This window comes from Pieris napi, chromosome 3 (assembly GCF_905475465.1).
Source record: "Pieris napi chromosome 3, ilPieNapi1.2, whole genome shotgun sequence".
Classification (NCBI taxonomy): domain Eukaryota; kingdom Metazoa; phylum Arthropoda; class Insecta; order Lepidoptera; family Pieridae; genus Pieris; species Pieris napi.
Genome location: NC_062236.1, coordinates 2,638,487 through 2,659,927, shown reverse-complemented (window position 1 = coordinate 2,659,927; position 21,441 = coordinate 2,638,487). Strand labels below are relative to the sequence as shown.

The 21,441-nt window shown below is 35.0% G+C and overlaps 1 protein-coding gene across 1 annotated transcript in view; it reads right to left on the bottom strand.

The window, feature by feature from the left end:
- The window catches only part of LOC125063347 (mannosyl-oligosaccharide alpha-1,2-mannosidase IA-like), an 82,592-nt gene that overhangs the window by 34,849 nt on the left and 26,302 nt on the right, over window positions 1-21,441 (bottom strand). The window lies entirely within an intron of this gene.

Below are 21,441 nucleotides of genomic sequence, written 5' to 3'. Positions count from 1 at the left end.
TGTTTAATTAATCGCACCGTAACATTAATAGGACTAGAGAAAAACAAAAGTTTTCTCTTACCCAACCCTTTTGTTATCTACAGGAAGGGCTTTTTAATTTGTTTTTATGAAGCTCTCGTTTCCGCTGCTCACCATACTTAGTCATAATCTTGGTAATATTATACATACTAAAGAAAATTATTTAGTAATTGTCTGATAAGTTTTTGTTAGATTTTTAATAAATTTGATAATAGTAATCCGGCGAAATTGTTTGATAGATATACCTACAATAAAAAAAAACCTTTATAAAGAAAGTGGTACATATGATGGGTGAATTAACAAAAACAGCACAATCAGCCATAGTAAACTATTTATTACGGCACATTCTATATTAGCATCTCGTAACTAATCTAAGAATTCAGCCCCTAATTTCACCTTCCCAGTTAAAAGCATTTCACCTAGCACCAAAATATAATTAAACCCAATTTAATTCGTAATACCTGTTAACATATTGTGTCGGATTTACAATAAAACTGTGATAAAAACTCCAACTCCATGGCGACCTTTCGCCCAGTTGTTTTAGAAACCTTGCGGTGTTAATTTATTTTAGTTATTTTATTCATATATAATTATGTAATTACAGTGTATATATACGCGTATGCTTGGCGGACCCATTATCAATACAAAGGGTGCCCTCGTGAGTTGTGTACTATATTTCGGGCTACTCGATTGTGAGGAAGTTGCATGGATCTAATTAGAGCTATGCCTTCTTAAGTGCTCATGTTATTTTCACACATGTATATCCTTTCTATAACATACTAGCTGCCCCCGTTTCTCCTTAATGTGATTTTACTTAACCTACCTTTCTAGTACATACCAACATGGAACATTTTGCTATGATACCACAGAGACTGTTCGGTTTTCCGTAATGAAAACTTTTTAGGTTTTTCTGTGAATTTTCTCTGCATAAACCTTAGAGTTCAAGTCATAAGCTTTAAATTAACAAATAAAAAATAGGGGTTGATCGTAGAGGGGTGTCATAAAAAAATAAAAACAAAAAAAAAAATTTAGGGGTTACCCTTTACGTTACTTTTAGGGGTTTGAAAGATAGATAGTAGCCGATTCTCAGACTTACTAAATATGCATAAAAAATTCATAAGAATCGGTCGAGCCGTTTCGGAGGAGTATGGGAACTTAGATTAATATTAGATATTCATAAGTATATCTACTGACTACGGACTGTCCTCCTTGTTTGACGTTTGAGAGCAAAATAAAATATATGAAAGCAAGTTTAAAAATACGTGTTGTGTGTACCCTGTGGTTTTGTGAACAAGTCAACCGTGTTGGGGTCTTGTTCTTCCCATTGATGAGATCGTTGCGTTATCTCTCGACGATCCAGGAAAATCCTTTGTATTATCGTCTGTAGTTTTTATATCTTGTTTGATATCTTCGATGCCTCCGATAGGGGAAGAATATAATATTTATATCGTCTCAAATTTTGTATGAAACATTTTCGTGGATTTTGTGTGAGGTAATAAATTTTTATACTTATTTTTTAAAAACCTACGCGGCATAACAGATAAAGTCTAGTAATTGTTTTGGGATGCATTTCCCGGCCTTATCACTAATAAGCGATGCAATTTGTGTTTTCCTAAAGGGAGCGTTCAAGTATTACGTAACGCAATTTGGGGGGAGTCTTTTGAAACGTTACAGTGCGTTACATGGGAGGGGGGTTATTTAAACACGCGTTACGTAACATTTTTTATTTTAATAAATAAAACTGGGGGATTAATTGGGAACCCTTTTCGTTTATGTTACGGGGAATCCCTAGACTGTGTGTAAGAACCAAAAAACGTTATGGTCCGTTACATGGGGGGGAGGGAGCTTCTAAAATCTTTGAAAAATTGCGGTACGTTATACTTGAACATTCCCAAAAAAGTTAAAAACCTTCTAAGGGTATAAAAAAGCAATTCAAAAGTTATACAATTACTAAAGTAAAATCTAAAAAAAAACTAAGAATTTAGAAACTAAAGGTCACTTCTCTTCGTAAAAGTCTACAAAAAGAGTTATAACTGATTTAAAGCGTTAAATTTTGTAAGTATTTCTTAATTTTTCTGTTTGTACTTTGTTACGAATAAATTTAGTTAGTAAACAGGCTATCTTTATATATATAATTCTTCTGTGAGTGTGTATGTCACTGAACTTCTCTCAAACGACTGGACCGATTTTGATGAAATTTTTTGTGTGTGTTCAAGAGGATCTGGGAATGGTTTAGATTCACAAATCAGCCCGCCAGATGGCGCTGCAGTCGGTACTTTCATACTTTGCTTTACTAATTGCTTGAAATATCATGCAGGACAACGTCTGTCGGGTCCACTAGTAATTAAATAAAATATAAAAATGTTAAAAAAACCGTGCGAGACCTCGAATGGCCACTAATTGAATTAATGAACACATTTACAAATAGACACGTTAAAGTACCACTTTCTTACAATTTCTTGTTCATCGAGTTATATCTAAGTAAGTCTCTATATGCGAGGCAAACGAACAGGCAGGCCACTTTGAATAAAATAAAATATGTAATTAAATTATATAAATATATTTTAAGGAATTTATAATTAAGTTCTGGAAGAGCTGGGAACCCTAACACATGTATTTTTTACTTAAAAGGGTTCCCAAATTTAACACATTGTAATGCATATGTACTTAAAATGAATATTCTAACAAAGAGAATCCATTAAATCGATCAGATAGATCACTATATGTCACCAAGATGCCCTCAAGCTGTTCAGGGCTCGGGTTTTCCTCGAAGCCTGCTTATCTAAAAAATGTGAAATTACATAAACTATGTATTGACAAAAAGACAATTAAAGTCCTGTCCGGGGAACACGGAAAGGGCGGGCCGGGACGGTGATCACGCCGTGACAGACACGCTTACGAAGTTAATTTTTTCTGATAAAGATTTCGGGAAAACCGTATTTTCCAAAACTGCTTAACGAATTTAGGAATTCAAATAAAATAGTTTCTATACGATTTACGGTGAATGTTTTCTAAAAACTATTAACAGTATAGGAAATATAATCATTATTTTTGTAAAGTACTTGCAGTACTCGATCTCTCTCTATCAAGAGCATTTATCTGCCAATCTTCCGCAGCGAATTCTTTTAACTAGTTAGCGTACAAGAGAGCGAGCAAGATATAGTTTCGTATTGTATAGTATTGAAATATAGATATTTATGTATCTTTTGTAAATAGCGTTAATACCACATTGTGAAACAGAAAGTGTAGTGCCTTTTAGCCAAGTCAACACATCCATCCACCAAATTTCAGTTTTGTAATTTAATACAAATAAAGAGCGGACCGTCTCCCTCTTTCTAGTTTCTTCTATCTATGTTTACTATAGTCATTTTATATGATGATTTGATATTTTAAAGGAGTACCGAGAGTTTTTACGACGGCTTTTCTCTCGGCCTACACCCTCTGTCTTTGCCGATGAGTAGGGTATGTCTACCGATACAAATTTAATGACGTGGAATAAGTGATACCTGTATGTTATATTCCATAATAAACATATTTTTTTTTATTTTAACATAGGCGTTAAAGTAGCAAAACCTCAGTTCGATTTCCATTAAAACCTATTGCTTTCTAGGAGGCATAAGAGATGCCCTTTACTAAGACAAGCCAGAAGCTACTTGCTACTGGGATATATATATACATAAGGTAAGACTCTAGATTGTATTTTTTACATAACAGCAGCGGCTTTCCTGATGTTAAGTGATAGCCCGTGGACAGTCACACTGCCAGAAGGGTCGCAAGTTATCGGCCTGTTAAAAAATAATATCCTCTATTGAAATGTACGAAACATTCTAGCCTAACAAGTATCAATGGATGATTGTTGTGTTATACAAAAACATATTATTTTTAATACATAATACATTTCAATATAGAATTTAAATAGTAAGTCGTGCTTCATGATAGCTGGAATCTAGACTGAAATTTACATGAAAATAGTACTGTCATGCTAAAATGCAATAGGACATCTCTGAAACGGAGCGAACTCGATATTAAAAACCCTCAAGGAATATTGAATTTAAATTTAACAAATATATTTAACCGTAAAGTTAAGTTGTTCAAGTAGTTGGTTTTACTTCGAAAAACTATTTTTTTAATGTATATAAAATGGTATATAATTTTTATTTATTTATGATCTCAAATATCGCACATGTATTAAAATGAGGACAAATGAAAATATGTGAGAAAGGGATAAACACGTGTGAAAATGACATAATAACATATGAAGGCGCAGCGCTAACCAGATAGATGCAATTTCCTTACAATCGAGTAGCCCGGCAATATCGCAGCACACAATTCTCGGGGGTACGTTTTGTATCGAAGAATTCGCATGGGTCCACCAAGCGTCCGCGAATATACAATGTAAATAAATAGTAATTAGGTAGGAATAAAACAAAGCAAAAAAAAACAATTCATACTGAAAGGTTGCTAAAATTGGCACATTAAAAAGTTACATTATTTTTAATAAATACAATCAAAACCGTTTACGACGACATCGTTTAGATTTTAGAACAACATACCTGTTATAGTGACCAAAATCAAAGGTCCTGGTTGAATTCTATTGTATTAGGTTCTTAATAACAACCTCATCGGCTGTTACGACTATCGGGTTTTAACACCAAATATGAGTAGTCTCGTAGGAGCATGCTAAATATTAAAAAGGTACAAAAAATAAGACACATACAAATTAGACAAGAGACGAGAGCAATTGATGCTCTAAGCCAGGCAATAAAATTGAAATGGAAGTGGGCGGTCATGTAGCGCGCCTCACAGATCATAGGTGGACGAAAACAGTAACTACATGGAGTGGCCCAGCAGGCAAACGACACAGAGGCAGACCCTACGCTCGATGGGATGATGACATCAAAAAAATCGCGGGTCCTCACTGGGTCCAAATAGCTCGGGATAGAGAAAGATGGCAAGCCTTGGAGGAGGCCTTTACCGGAGAGGGTTCCTGATACTTACTAACTGTAAAAGATATTCACTAACACATGAGATAATTAGATATTTTTGTATTAGGAAATAAGATAAGGCTTAAAATAAAATAAATAAAAATAATGAATAGTCTCTTCGATGTCGTTATAACAGATTTTGACTATAATAGTAATATGAACTAGGTTATAGTGAGTATTATTTTGGATTATAACAAAATAAATAACCTAAAAATTTTGCAGTCTTTCTCTTCTGCTTTTCATTATTGTTCTCTTTTTGGTGGTCTGGAAGACATCGGTTCCTGTTATATAATTTGTAAATTATTTGTTTATACAGAAAACTGTACATAAATAAAATATAATATAGATAATGTAATGGAAATGTATAATTATTTAATTTAAATTCAGTCTTGTGTTATCCAGTAAACAACAACCTTGAATAAAAAAAGTAATTAATTCTGTAAATATGTGTGTAAGGTATATATACAAAAATTGTTTTTGCGGAATTGTCAATTAAAAAAACGCGTTTCAACCCAAGAAAATCGCACAAAAATAATCAATTATTAGATACCGCAGCGAGATTGAAAAGAATACGAAATAGTTGATATAACTTGCAAAACACTCGTTATTCAACATTCTAGTTAGAATTTATTTCCGCATGAAATGATATAAAACTTCTAGATATTGAACGATTTAATGGCTCGACGTTAATTCGTGTTAGTACTAATATTTTAATCAAAAAGCAAGTTATGACAACTGTGGGTGCCATGTAGTACCAGTAGTAGAAATATTATTAAAGAAGTGGCTACGCCAGTCCTCTCGCAAGTTTTCTTAACAAGAGAAAACTAGATAAATACCCAAAATATGTATATAAAATAAGGTCCCGCATCACAAGAGTGGGATTAGGAACGGAAAATTTTGTTTATATAATAGTAGGAGACTTTGGTTACCAGTTTTGACATTGACATTATTTTGACACTGTAATTCATTAATTTTAAGTTCAACATTACTTTCATGACAAAGAATTAATTATTAAACAGTAACAAAACCTACTACGAATAAAAAAAAATGAGTCGGTGACATAGGAGAAGTCGGCTTATACAGGCCGATCGGCAATCTATGAATAGCCAATATGGTTTCACACTCCGAAATAACTCCTAAATATTCAAAAGTTAGAAGTGGAGCAATCAAAAACTCAACACCGAGGACGAATTCCCTTACACCGCACAAACAACATATTATGAGTGAAACCGCAATATAAATAAACATCAAATATGCTGAGCGCAAAATTCAGCGAGGACCCGGGATTGTGGGAGAATAAATTCCATCGCATTTCTCATATTACACGCGTAATATATTTGAAATCACACTTTGCTTTGGACGGAATTAGACGTTGCCATGCAATATCCGGTTTATTCATTAAAATATGTAGTAACAAACACGTGTTATTTAAAGAAAAATGTGCTTTTTACTTTAATGTATATTATAAAATATATACTATATGACTTTACCAATAAAAAAATATACCAGATAAATCGAGTACATAGCAAATACCTTGGGTAGAGATTTACCCCACATCTCTGCATCTTCTACCGCATTTACCACGGAGCATGTTCAGAGGAGTTCGAACTAATACCTGCAGTTGAGTTTCATCAGCGGACGAATGGCAGAATACAAAATACCATCCGTATCACCTCGACGTCCGTTGTTCCACAACTGAGCGTTTCTTAAGGTAGTTTTTGCCGCACACCACCACTATGTGAAACCAGCTGCCAACTGAACTATTTCCGAACCAATTCGACTTAGGGTCCAAAAGAAGACCAACTCTTAAAAGGTCAGCAACGCACTTGCGAGCCTTCTGGCAATGTGAGTGTCCATGGTATCACTAACATCAGATGAGCCTCGTTTGCCTCCTGTTACCACCTTGAACCACCACCACCAAAAATCCAAATTACCTTTACACTATTGCTTCTTTGCTTACATATTTTTTCATATATTAGTTACTATATAGTAAATGGGGTTAGTAGGGAAAAAACAGTTTAAAATATAAATTTTACTAACATAAATATAATTGGAATAGTTCCATATTTTATAACAAATTCGTACTCTTGCACAACATTATAATAACTAGCACGTTACGACTATGAGCGATAGACATTCAGCTTTTGAACAGCTAAAAATTTATTTTTCAATTTCCGAGTTTATGCTAAGCGCCCGACTCGTTTGAACTGCAATTTTAGTCAAAACGAGCCAGGTGCACTTTCATAGTACAAACGATCCCATTCAAAAGCGTATAACTACGTAACAAAAATGTTAAAGTACCTTAAATAGAATCGAACCATTTTTAGCCACTCTTTACATAAACAGCTGTTTTTGTTATACATCTAATATATAAAATTCTCGTGTCACAGTTTTCGTTGCCATACTCCTCCGAAACGGCTCGGCCGATTTTGATGAAATTTTTTGTGCTTATCCGGTATCTATGAGAATCGGCCAACATCTATTTTTCATTCCCCTAAATGTTAGGGGTAGTCCACCCCTAAATTTTATTTTTTATTTTTTAGACAAAATTTTTAATTTCTATTTTTTTATGATACAGCATTAAAAAATACATACAACCGCTACTTTTTTCACCCCTCTACGATCAACCCCTATTTTTTTTTAAATATACATGGCAAAACGATGTTTGCCAGGTCAGCTAGTCACTTATATTATTATTATTCCTTATTAAGTTTAAAAATATCTTGGGAAGTCAAACAATTACTATACGATATAATGTACCAGTACACAAATATAAATGCGATAATGGCATTGTATAATGCACTTGTTAGGAGCCACTTGGAATGTAACTCCACAATTTGGGCCCCACAAGAAAAAAATCTTTAATGGTGGAGCGTATTCTAAATAAATTTACGAGATACATTTACATGGAGTTGTATAGAGTGTACCCATTTTACCCATACAACAAGTTAGAGGTCAGGAGGTCTTACTAGCATGTGTTATATTTTTTAAGGTCCTTAGAGGTAGAATATATAATGCGGAAATGTTGGAGAGACTGGGCCTGCGTGTGTCAAATAATCGAACTCGGTGTGGTGAGCGGTCGCAATTGCTTGAAGTACGTACAGATTTACTCGGAGATTCGCCATTTACACGTGTCTTGCGCACCCTAAATATTATTGCTTGTGAGACGGATATATTTAGTTGCACATTGACTGAATTCACAAAAATTGCATTATTAATAATTAGTTATAAAAAGGTTTAGGTTTTTGTTATTTTTTGTTTTGTTTATTTTAGTAAATTTTTTATGTTAATAAGTTTTCTATTATATAAAAATAGGAAAAAAATAAATGTTCTGTGCTAATATCAGGGCTCGTTCATATAAATTAAATGCTTTAGAAGTACTTAGTAATACAATAATCATAAAATTAACGAGACTATAAAAACTATTAACTACTCAATAACTAAAACATTATAAAAACAAATATAGTTACAGTAAAAAGTAATTGATTTTAAGCTTTACATTTTCGAGAAAAAGGGATGATTGAGAGAATGACAAAGTTAATAGCTTTTCCTGAAGAAAATAGGTGTTACTTTTATCGTTGAATTTAATGTATCTTTGTGACACCGACGAATGGAACGAATGATATATTACCAAGTAATTCAACCTTCAATTTGTAACATCAAAAAAGGAGTTTTCAAATCTTTTTCAATTTTTAGGTTTCCAGGACCGATCAGAGAGGAATCTCTACGACATGTTAAATGCAGCATGCACTTGTGCATTTGCTCTCTGATATCGCAAGGTGTTGAGACCATAGACAATAGTTGGCGTAAAATGAATTTGAACTTGATTATTAAAAAGGAAAATATAAATTATCGTGTCTTAATTTAACGTTATTTTTTATATAACAAACGGGCAGGAGGCTCATCATTAAGTGATGAACACTCACAATGCCAAAAGGCTCGCAATTGCGTTGCCGGCCTTTTAACAATTTTATTTAAACAACCAAATATAATTCGGCTTAAATAATAGGTAGATAAAACTGCCAGTTGCAAACCACAACTATTACTTATCAATTATTTCTGATGAAAACATTCAATTCAATCTATTTGGGATTTAATTAAATAATTATTTATTTTAGATTCAACTTCTTAAAACCAATAATTAATAAAATTTACATCATTCTTTAATTCAAAAACTTCGCCATTTAATGTATTTTGATATGTGTAGTGATTTTTTTTCAAATCCCCGTGGAAAATTTCGTATATGAATGTAAAAAGAAAAATTATTTGCCTAGCTGATGCAAACACACAACTTCAGTATTAGAATAATTAATAATATTAGGACGCCCCCTTAGTGCAAGGGGGCGTCCATAAATTACGTGAGGTGTTTTTTTAAATTTTCTGTACCTCCCTCCCTGGTACCTACCACCCTGGTGAGATGTCGTGAGATTTTATTTAACCCCCTCCCCCATCCCCCCAATCTCACGTGAGATTTTTCAAAATGTAGGTTTCTTACGTAAACGCGTTGGATTGTTACTGTAAAAAGCAAAAAAAATTGCTTCGTGCTTTTATTTACGACTAAAACAAAATAAGTGAAATGTTGAGCGTTTAGGTATGGAGTTAGCGGGAAGTTGCAGAGATAGCCTTTAGGGTCAACCGTTTTCCTATTTTTTTTTAATTAGAAAAAAAATTGCGTGATATTTGCCGAGACCAACATAAGATTAAATGAGATTTGACTCGACCCCCTCCCCCCCTTAAACACCTCACGTAATTTATGGACGCCCGCTAACATAAAACTGCTATGTTAATATATTGATCACATAGGGCGATACCGGAGCCACTAAATGTAACTAAATTCTAGAAAATAAATCTGTTTACCGCGTTAAGGCAATTCAGCGAAATTACCATTTATTCCCGGTTACATTTTAGGACCAATAAGCTGGGTATTCAACGCTAAGAGGTCCCTATTTGTGCGTGTAAATTGGCGCAGTTAGGGTTTGGCACGGATGTAACGACCAGCGCACGGACTAAACATTTCACGTACCGAATGCATTGTTATACCTTTGTATTGTGTTCATTTTTCAAGTTAATATAATTTAATATCATTCATTGTCACTGAGCCTACTGGTTCTATTTCCAAACTATCAATCTCTGCTACGAGATTTTTGAAGTGAAACTTCTTTATCGGCGTTGGTTAAAAAATTACCGTCACATTTTTCCGTTACGCGCCATATTTTTCACGGTTTTTACCACGGTTGATTCAAAGTCATGAATAACAAAAATATATAACAATGATAGTAATAATTTTACTACAATTAATGAAATTCTGTAATAATCTTAGTAGTGATAAGGTTAAATGAAATAATTGTATTACATATTTGTATTTATGTCTATGATAATAAAAGCCCTTTGTTAAACTTTATTTAACCAATTTCTGTAAAGTTGCATATAGTAGATCATTCTTCGAAAAATAGGGTCATAAAGAAGTTCTACTTCTTACGTGTGTACACTAGTACACGCACACATTTTTTTAAAAGAATAATAGATATTGTTGCGTTAGTAGAAGTTGTCCGCTTCCAGAAAAAATATATTAATAAAAGCCTTTTATTTCAGATACTTTTACATTTAAACACATTTATATTTCTATCTCCTACTTGTAGGTAGTATCTGTGTGCCCTTTTTTGGCAAAGCTCTCAAAATATAATAAGTTATGCCTTCCAAATGTTGTTAGATAATGAAACAAATGAAACCAAGGGGGTTGATTATCCAGATGTTGACAGGTCACGGTGGATTCTTGTCGTATCTTTACAGGTTCAGGGTTAGACAAAGTGCTGCCTGTCCTTGTGGATACAGCTGAAGAGACGGTGTATTCCTGACTGTCCAATGTATGGATGCGACAGGTGTAATACTGAACAAGCTATGGGAATAAAAGTAACAGAGACTTAAAATAAATAATGTTCAACAATAGGTTCAAGAGGCATCTTGTTGAATTTGCCGTAAATGTTATACAAAAAGTTGTTAAAAGAAATAGGTAGTGGTGCTTATCATCCGGATCACCAATACCATTTACATAAGTTGTACACATACGTAAGTTATTTAATACCTCCGACAACAAAGTCGTGGAATTAGCTAGAAAATATAGAAAAAGAAGCCTCATTATTTTTTAATCCTCACAGAAATATTTTGCATCTGTGTTATTCAATAAGTTTAAGACTACAGATAAATAATTATGTTAGAAGTAGGTATAGCTTTATCTATCTTGTCTTTGAATAAATAAACACAAAGCTTTCATTTTGTTTTCGTTGATATCATTCTTGTAACAATGTTTGTATTTCGATTTGATTTGCCAAAATGTAATTAGAGATATGAATTGTCTTTGGCCAATTTTTCAGGGTATTTTGTAAAAAAAGAAATAGTGAATATATTACTGTTTTATACCTTATATGAGTCACAAGGACATCATCAAGTAATTTGTTTTACCGAGGCCGCCACATTTAAGGCATTTAAAATAGCTTTAGTAAACATAGATACACGCTCTACCCGTTCCTTTTGTTACGCGATCGAAGGACCAAAACGTGTACTCCTTATAATTTATATCCAAGGCAAAGATAGTGCCGGATCGGCGCAATAAATATAATGCGATTTATGTCAAAGTATTAATCGAATCAGTAATCGCATCTGTGGTCACGAGGAGTATTGTTACAATACGATTCTCACAGACCGCTCCAAGCTCATAGAATTTAATTTATTTTAAACTATCTCTATTGATGATCTGACGTAATAAACACACTGACATATATACACCATCTTACATATATTGATACATTAAGGTCATGTATATAGGTAAAAAATAAATAAATAAATGCAAAGGTATTTAATTAATTATATATGAAGTATTCTTTGGTTGTGGCATTTGTCATTAAATATCTGTACTACAAAATTTTTGTCACAAAATCTGTACGATACATTTAAATAATTATTAAGTAAGTATGTAATTATACATTTTAATTAAGAATATAAATAATATCATCTATACTTGATTATTTATATTATTAATTGCGATAAAATATACATATAATAATAATTAAGTCCGTTTTATTCAAATCAATTGTTTATAATTTACATTAATTTACTCGTAATAGTATTAATCGGAACCCCTCGGGTACAGGCCTCATCCAGCTTTTACCAAACGTCTCCATGGCTTTCTTTCTCCTTCCTTTTATCGCTTATAAACATAAGCAACTCTGAGATTAATACAGTAAATGTTTTATTTAGTAAAGCGTGTTCCCATTCTATCGCATCGAGGATAACCGCAAAACTATCCCGTCTCCGCAAACAATTCATTTTAGTTCCAATCTAAGTGTACCAGCCAGATGGTCCCGCGGTTAGCGTTCGGGTGCAAACTGACCAATGCAAATACGGGCTGCTTACTTTGAACTTTGCTAAGCTTTTAATTTAAATCGTGAAGAACCGAGTTCTCTAAAGGCAATTTGTTGAACAAATTGTTTGTACAACTCAGTTTCAGGCAGGGGAGTTTATTTTGCCGGTGATAGTCGATATCTTGAATACATTCTATTTAGGTGCTTTTTAATATATTTACATAAGTTTTATTTTATTTAAGAGCAGTGTTGGCCTTGTGGCATGCGACTCTCATCCCTGAGGTAGTAGGTTCGATCCCCGGCTGTGCACCAATGCTTTCTTTCTATGTGCGCATTTAACATTCGCTCGAACGGTGAAGGAAAACATCGTGTGGAAACCGACATGTCTAAGACCCAAAAACTCGATGGCGTGTGGAGGCTGATCACCTACTTGCCTATTCAATTGAAAAATGATCATGAAACAGATTCAGACATCTGAGGCCCAGACCTAAAGAGGTTGTAGCTCCACTATTTCTGTTTCATGATCCATTGTCAATGTAATAGGCAAGTAGGTGATTCTGTGCCTGACACACGCCCTCGCCTTTTTAGGTCTAAGCCGTTCTGTTTTCCTTCACCATTTGAACGAATGTTCAATGTACACATAGACAGAGACAGAAAGTCCATTGGTGCACAGCCGGGGATTGAACCTACGATGAAAATCCCACGCTAAAGACACTAGGCCAACACTCCTCGAACGATACATTCACTGACAATAAAAATCGATAAGTCCGCAAATTTTCCGCATACATTACGCCAACGTTTCCCTGATGACGCTAACGTCTTACGATGAAAACAAGGTGCTTGGGGGTAAGGTGAGTTCGCTCGTTTTATATGCTAATCTGCTATCTTATGAATATGAAAATTTTCTATTAGATGGTGTCATCTCTTCGATACGTACTATGCCCCGTTTATCCCCTTATATTATTAACGCAAAAGTTTATTATTTATTATTAGCTTGCAAGTACAAGCTGGTTTCCTCACGATGTTTTCCTTCAACGTTCAAGCGAATGTTCAATGCCCACATAGAAAGAAAGTCTATTGGTGTACAGCCATGGATCGAACCTACGACCTCAGGGATGAAAGTCGCACGCTGAAGCCACTAGGCCAACACTGCTCAAAATAAAATAAATTAAAAATGTAACGGTGGAAATGTATCTAATAGTTACTTTTTTAAAGTAATTAAAAATTACCTAGGAAAATAAAATAGGCTACTAAAAGTACTTATTTTGCGCAGACGGAGCCGCAGGCAGAAGCTAGTCTCAAATGCTCGTATGTGCCTGGAGATACAATATAGGTCAAATAACCACTGGAATTAAACAATATTAAAAATAGCGATGCATTCTGTTAGATGTCGAAATTGGAGCTTATAGATATGGATCGTCCGAAAAAAGATCCGGTCTACATGATTCCATCTGTTTCATGAACATTTGTCAATATAATGGGCAAATAGGTGATCAGCCTCCTGTGACACACGCCATCGAATTTTGCGTCTAAGGCAAGCCGGTTGCCTCACGATGTTTTCCTTTACCGCTAAAGCGAATGTTAAATGCGCACATAGAAAGAAAGTCGATTGGTGCACAGCAAGGTGCAAGGTTTGGGCCATTACAATTCTATAAAGTCACGTAAATCTTAAAAGACGCCTCCCAAGAGCGATACAAAATTTAAAGAAGAAAAATTGTGCATTCAGAAACACAATTTCTCAATATTCCGCTTAACTTCGGTCACAGTATGTGGAAAATGTATGAAAATATTTTTAAAGATAGCATAATGTCGTGCTTATTTATTCCGTGCGCCTTAGAAAATCTTCGTGGCTTTTCTAGTCAACGACTAAACATTGTTATGATTACAAGCTGTCGAGCGAGACACTGTGTGATAAATATTTAAAGAAAATAAAATGTTGGTTTTCCGTTTATCATAGTCATAATTTTGTGTCTTATTAAATGCTCCGAACATACATATATCTACTCTTACTCCAACTCCACAGTCTACTCTAAGGGTTCTTCTATGATCTTACAACGCCGTAAATTTTCTATGAATTGTTAGCCAAGAAAGTTAGAAAAGAGAGTATCAAATCTTGAAAGGCCTGCAACGCACTGGCGAGCCCTGGCATTGTGAGTGTCCATGGGCGGAGGTATCACTTAACATCAGGTAAGCCTGATACCCGTTTGCCGCTTGTTCTATAAAAATAAATTTCTACGTATTATAAAATGAAAGCTGCCGCCTCTGTATGAACGTGATTAACTAAAAAATTACCGAACGGATTTTCGCACAGTTTAAAATGGATAGTGAAATTCTTGATAAAGGTTTAGGTGTATTCATTAAGTAGTTTTGGGTTAATAAACTGAAATATGTATCCATTATATTAAATATACGTGAGCGAAGTCTTGGATCCTATTTAGAGCGAAATGTTTTTTTTATGGCGGCTATTTGCTTATGAAATAATCAGTGATAGAGACGCAGAAATATCTGTCCCATTTAAGTGATTTCAAAAACCAGCATGTCGACATTGACAAGAACATTAAAAGGGTTCAGTTTTTTCAGTAGTATTCATATGGTCAATAAAAAATAAACGAAACCGTGACCTGTCAACTGTGAAGGAAAAACATACATATACATATACCTAATAAGGGCACATTAGTAGATACCCGTATAATAACCACCGAATATGATAACTATAAATACGGACGCGCGCGTCACCAACCAATCGTCCCATTATTAATTCGTTTAGCAATGAAATTGCAGAAAAATAGAAATATATTTTGCGAGTTTTATGATGAATATTCATATAATTCTGAACATTAGATATTGAAATATTCGTATGATATAGCAGGTGCCTTGAGGCAAGTGACGCACGTGCCTTCCTATTCGTCAGGAATTCCCCAAGGACTGTGACAATCTCATAACGTATAAGGCTATGTTCCCAAGGGTCCCAACTTCCTGATAATAATAGAATTTTGATATTCATATCGATTTCATGGCTTGGTATATAAGGATCCGGTTTAGAAATAAGCTTTATTTATTTATACGGCCGGCAAAGGATCCTACAGGACGCCCAAAATGGCAGTCATCGCAGCCAATGGTGAATTGACACCTGAGTGGGTGCGTTGACGGTCTTTAGATAAGATTATAGATTTAAAATCAAATGACGACAAAGCGTCTATTGACAGTTATTTTAATGCGTACCAACCCAAAGCAGTTTCACCAGGAATAAAACCCACGATATCGTGGTGTCATCATGTACGTGAACCATTAACGGAAAGATAATTTTAAAGAAAGCATCGCATTCTTTTCTACAACACAAGTAGTAATTCCGACCGGCATCTTTGAAAGTAAAATCCTTATACCTGTTAATGTACTTTCTTTGGTATCAGAATGGTAACTGCATTCACCCATTTTGACGCTTTGAAAACACAATGAAAAGGCGTAAACTCCTTAAGTAACGTGTTAGCGTGCATAATGTAGTCGCGACTTGGTCCTCGAAGAATTTCTGTAGACTGAGTAGGCACTCGAGCTGGTACTGAGTGTTCGTGTGAGGTACACATAAGAGCGAAATGTAATTCAAATGTTATCTACTTCCCGTAGTTCTGACTTGAATTTAATCATATATTTATAAGTTGTACATTATGAAAATGTAAGAGCTTATCAGTTAAAAAATATACTGTAAGCACTGAAAATTTTCAAGCGCATACGAAATATATACTTTATCTATTCCCTAATCAACGTGTAATTTAATATGGGTTTAATTTTTTTTATGTTACAGGAGGCAAACGGGCAGGAGCATGATAGCGCTGCCCATGTGCACTCTCAATGCCAGAGGACTCGCGATTGCGTTGTTAACCTATTAAGAATTAATTCGCTGTATTTTTTGAAGGACCCTTACTCGAATTGGTTCGGAAATACTTCAGTGGGCAGCTAGTTACACATAGTGGTGGTGGCAAGAACAGCCTTACAAAGCAATCAGTTGTGGAACAACAGACGTTGACGTGATACCAAATTAAAAGTAAAGGTGTATGTGGGATTCACTCTAGGCACTGTTCTACTCTGAGTGTGACCCACCTCAACCACCTTACGATGTTCCAATAGGATCTTCTCTCAAGAGCAGTGGTTTACCACTAGGTACATAGTTCCTTCCTTATAGTAGTAAAAAGAAATGCAAATTCATACATGGTTCGTATGATCGTGTCTGTTTGCCGGCCTTAATTGGACGTGGTCTAGTTAAAGGGCCATCGAAACGTCTCGAGCCGGTAGCAATTAGCAGGCGGTGTCGACACGAACACGCCTTGCTGACTTCACTATTCAAAGGAGCACTGTGTATTGGTTGTTGTACTTTCCAAATACAAGAATCAATAATAATTCTGTATCTTTGGATAATCTAACACCGCCAGCAGTTAACTCAGACGTGGTTTCGCGATGGATCCGCTTCCACAACAGCTTTCACGTTATCAACTTTGGTCTCCGGCCGTCCAAGGGGCTTATTCTGCAAGTCAAAATTTCTAGAACGAAAACGTTGGAACCAAAACCGCACCGTGTTTTCTTTTGCGACACCGCCGCCGTACACATAATTAATCCTTCGAGACGTTTCTGCAGCACTGGTGCCACGGTGGAACTCGTACTTGTAAATAACACGATATTGCAAGGTTTAAAAAATTAAAACGGGAAAATGAAAATAATCATGGTTTTCTAAAGAAAAATGCACGAGAAAATAACTGTAAAAATTTGAATTTGGAATTCCAAACTAAAGAGGAGACATTTGAGGTCAACGTGTCCGTGGTACGACAAAACGTCAATTTCATGTGTAAGGACCTAATATAAATATATATATCCTGCACAGAGTAACTAAACAGTTATACATGCAGCCGTACTTCTCTTAAGTTAAGTTACACGTTAAGATTTAAGGGCAATCATCGAAATACGGTAGTCAAACTTAGTACCTAGTCGGAGACATGTCCACCTAATAAGCTTCAACACCTAATTTTTACTAGAAATAACAATCATTGTAACACATTTTTTAACTAGAACTCAATAGTTGGGTATACATAACTAATCGACTAGGTTTTGATCGTCAAACTGTTCATTTTTAAATACTTAAGCCGTAAAGTGTATACCTAACGCGAAATATGTCCACATACATAGCTCCAACGTCAAAGCAAAAATTCCAAACATTCCAAATAATTGCGTACATAGAGCGATAGTAAAATTTAAAATAGCAAACATCTGGTCGCAAATCATAAACGAGGCTAATGGTCTATTAAAATCTAGTCTATGGATAAAAATAAGTTAACCGCATCGAGATAAAATTTCAGCAGAGGCTCTCGAGAGCAAATAATGCACGCTACGTGATCTGGACAGCCGGCAGCCCGCAGACGCAGCTGCACCAATCCTAGTTTCCAGGCAAAATGCCAACGTTAAGCCTTTATAAGCCCACCGCACACATCGATTTAATATGATGAAGCGGTGATTGCTTTCATTTGTGACATATATAGAAAGCGCTTTGCTTCTACGCAAATTAAAACAGCAGTTATATAGTCTTGTTAATTGTTTTAGATGTCATACAGCGCTTTTCTTATAGCCATCTTTCTGGAGGGCGCTGTTTTGCTAAATGAGACTGTCCCGCGGTAAGTAATATTGTCTCGAGTCCTACACTTAATAACCTTTTAAAAAAATAACACAAATTTTGAATATACGATTTTTGACAACTCAACATTTCGATTGCTATATCGTGATAGAAACTCTCGCGCATATTATTCCGCTAGTCTATACTAATATTATTAAGAGGAAAGATTTGTATGTAAGTATGTTTGTAACGAATTGGCTCATAACGTACTGGACCGATTTTAATTAATATAGACTATTTTAAAACTACAGGCTAAAACTACAATAATGTTACCCAAGGTGTAAAACAAATGCCTATAAAATATCTTTCATCGCATGCGCTGCGAAAACTATTGATGATAGAACAAAAAAGTTCCACAATATTAAATAACATATTGATAAATTAATAACATCTACAAAAAATATTTAAAATAAATGTCCAACCGTGCGAAGCCGGTACGGGCCGCTAGTATTTTATATGCGGTAAGTTTCATTGATCGTCGTCTTATGTATCGTTTATATTGTTTCAATGAAATAAATTTTGTCATGTAGTTTCTACGTTTAACATTTGTTCATACATGAATTTAATAAAAGGGAAACATACAATAGAACTTTAAAACAACAAAAAGTATCGTGTCTCCGGAGAACCTTATTGTCTACCCGGCTGCCTAAGATACTCTAGCTTCTTTAGTATTTAAGAATTCCCGAGCTTGGCGCAGATTTAATTTAACGTAAATGCTCCAAGCTCTCAAGGCATTATTAACATTTCTGTTAATTATTTTACAAATTTTGGTCGAAATAGAGAACGCTTTAAATTACACCATAAACCCTCCGCGTATGTGTGTCTATATAAACGCGTAGAAAGACTACCGAATCGGATTATTGTTGAAAAGGTCATTACAAAATACGCACGCTGGTAATAATAATAGCATTTATTGCTGTAAAATACTTATCCTAGTACACAAATATGTGAAGTACTATAAACACTAATTACAAATCGGCAAGCCGGTTAATTTCTGTTATAGCTTGTCCTTGGACATAGGCCTCCTCTAAGAGCTTCCACAGCTTCCTCTCTTCTCGGTGTCTAGCTTTGCGTAGCCACATAGGGCTTGCTCTACTTATATAATCTTCCCATCTCTTTATTTGTCTTCTTCAATTTCTTTTGTCTTATCGAGGAAGCCATTCCGCCGGTTTTTTCGTCCATTTTCTTTGCTTTCTCTCATAATGTGTCCTGTCCATTTCAATCTTTTACTAGAAGTAACAGCATTTCTAAACTTTGTAATTTTTTCTAGTTTTACTCTATCTTTCCATTTCAGAGCTAGAACACTCCTTTCGATACTAATTTGACATACTCTTAGTTTGTTTTCTTGTTTATCAGGCCCAGTAATATAGGTACAGTCATCAAAGACTTTTCTCTCGTAAAACATTTTCAAGTTTCTGATTTTCATTACTTCTGTCTGTGACCAGTATCTTTATAATTCTACGGTACAGTTTTTGACCATGCATTCTTTGTTGGATATTATTACGTTGTAAAGGGTTTTTCAACAAGAACTTTGTTTTCTAAAACAAAATAAAACAAAGAATTTAGAGGAAAATGAATAAAATTTTTATTGTATTACAAAGAGAAAAGTTTGGCAATTATGAATGAAAAATTATATCTGGCAAATGTCCACCACGACCACGCTGACAGATGTTGATTCTTTCATCAAAATTTTTAATCACTTTTTGGCAAAATGGAGGGTCTATTTCGTTAATGACATCATGGATTTTGAGTTTTAAGGCTGCAATCGATTCGATTGGCTCCGTATAGACTCTGTCTTTAACATAGCCCCACAAAAAATAATCCAGTGGTGTTAAATCACACGATCTGGCTGGCCACTTAACAGCTGAATTTCGCGAAATTATGCGCTCGGGAAATTTGGTTTGCAATAAATTGATCGTTTCATTGGCTGTGTGACATGTGGCACCGTCCTGTTGAAACCACATTTCAGTGATATCCATGTCATCAATAATAGGCCAAAATTTAGTGGTTAACATCTCGCGATACCGTGATCCATTGACTGTTACCGCATTTCCAGCCTCATCTTCAAAAAAAAAAACGGCCCAATCACGCCTCCAGACCACATAGTGCACCACACAGTAACACGTTGAGTATGCAAAGCCTTCTCAATAATTGCTTTAGGATTTTCAGAAACCCAAATGCGACAATTTTGCTTGTTGACGTACCCTGACAAATGAAAATGGGCTTCGTCTGAAAAAATGATTTTTTCAGAAAAACCAGCAGGTTGTTCCTGAATGAACTGAGCGAATCTGCGGCGATTTGAATGGTCGATCAGCTTTAATTCCTGCACCAGTTGAATCTTGTAAGGCTTCAAAGCCAAATCCTTTCGCAAAATTCGCCATGTTGTGCTTTTGGATAACCCCAATTGTTGAGAACGTCGTGAAATTGACAAATTTTGATCTTCTTCAACACTGTGGCTCACGGCGGCGATGTTTTCTGTTGAACGACCCGGTCGAACACGTGTTGGTGTTGGCACATTTTGTACCGAGCCTGTCGACTCAAATTTCGCGACCAAATTCTTAACAGCGGTCTCAGAAGGACGATTATGCTGGCCGAAAATATCACGAATTTTACGAAATGTAACTTTAACAGAACCACCATTTTTATAGTGGATTTGAATTATTTTAATGCGATTTTCGAGCGAAATTGAATTCATTGTAATAATTGCCAAAGCACCTGCTACGAATACCGCCAAAAACTAAATGTCAAAACTATCACGTTCTCGGTGTTGCCACAATTGAAAAACAAACTTCTTGTTGAAATACCCTTTAATAATAACTCCAGTTAAACGTCTATTAATGACAATATTAAATCGCTATATGAATCTGAAGTTATACCTATATATAAATATACTTAATTGTAATTAATATAACACGATGGAGCCGAAAGAGAACACCCACAAATACCGTGACACAAGATTTTTAAACACACACATATGTAATGTCAACAAACATCTTTATTGTGTTGTAATAATTTTTCCTTATACCACGTATAAATGGAAGCTTTTGGAATGTTTCTCGTACTTTAATAATAACATATGATAATGATGATGATGACTCATTAAATTTTATTTAAGTTTTGTATTGTATAATTCAAGACAACAGAACAAGATCCTAAGAGTAATTGCAAAAGTACCATGATACATAACCAACGACGAAGTTGAAATGAGAACAATAAATGAAGAATTCCGGAGACTGGCAGCTAAATACAAAGAGCGGTTAATCTGTCACCCGAACGAACTTGCTCGTCAACTCATCATAGAACAGTATGTGAGTCAACTAAAAGTCACCATATTCTAGAGCTAGAAGTAGATGCTTCCAATAGCAAGCCACTCCACATGACAGCACCACAGAACAGATTCGCTCATAGCCTTAGGGCTGATTGCAAA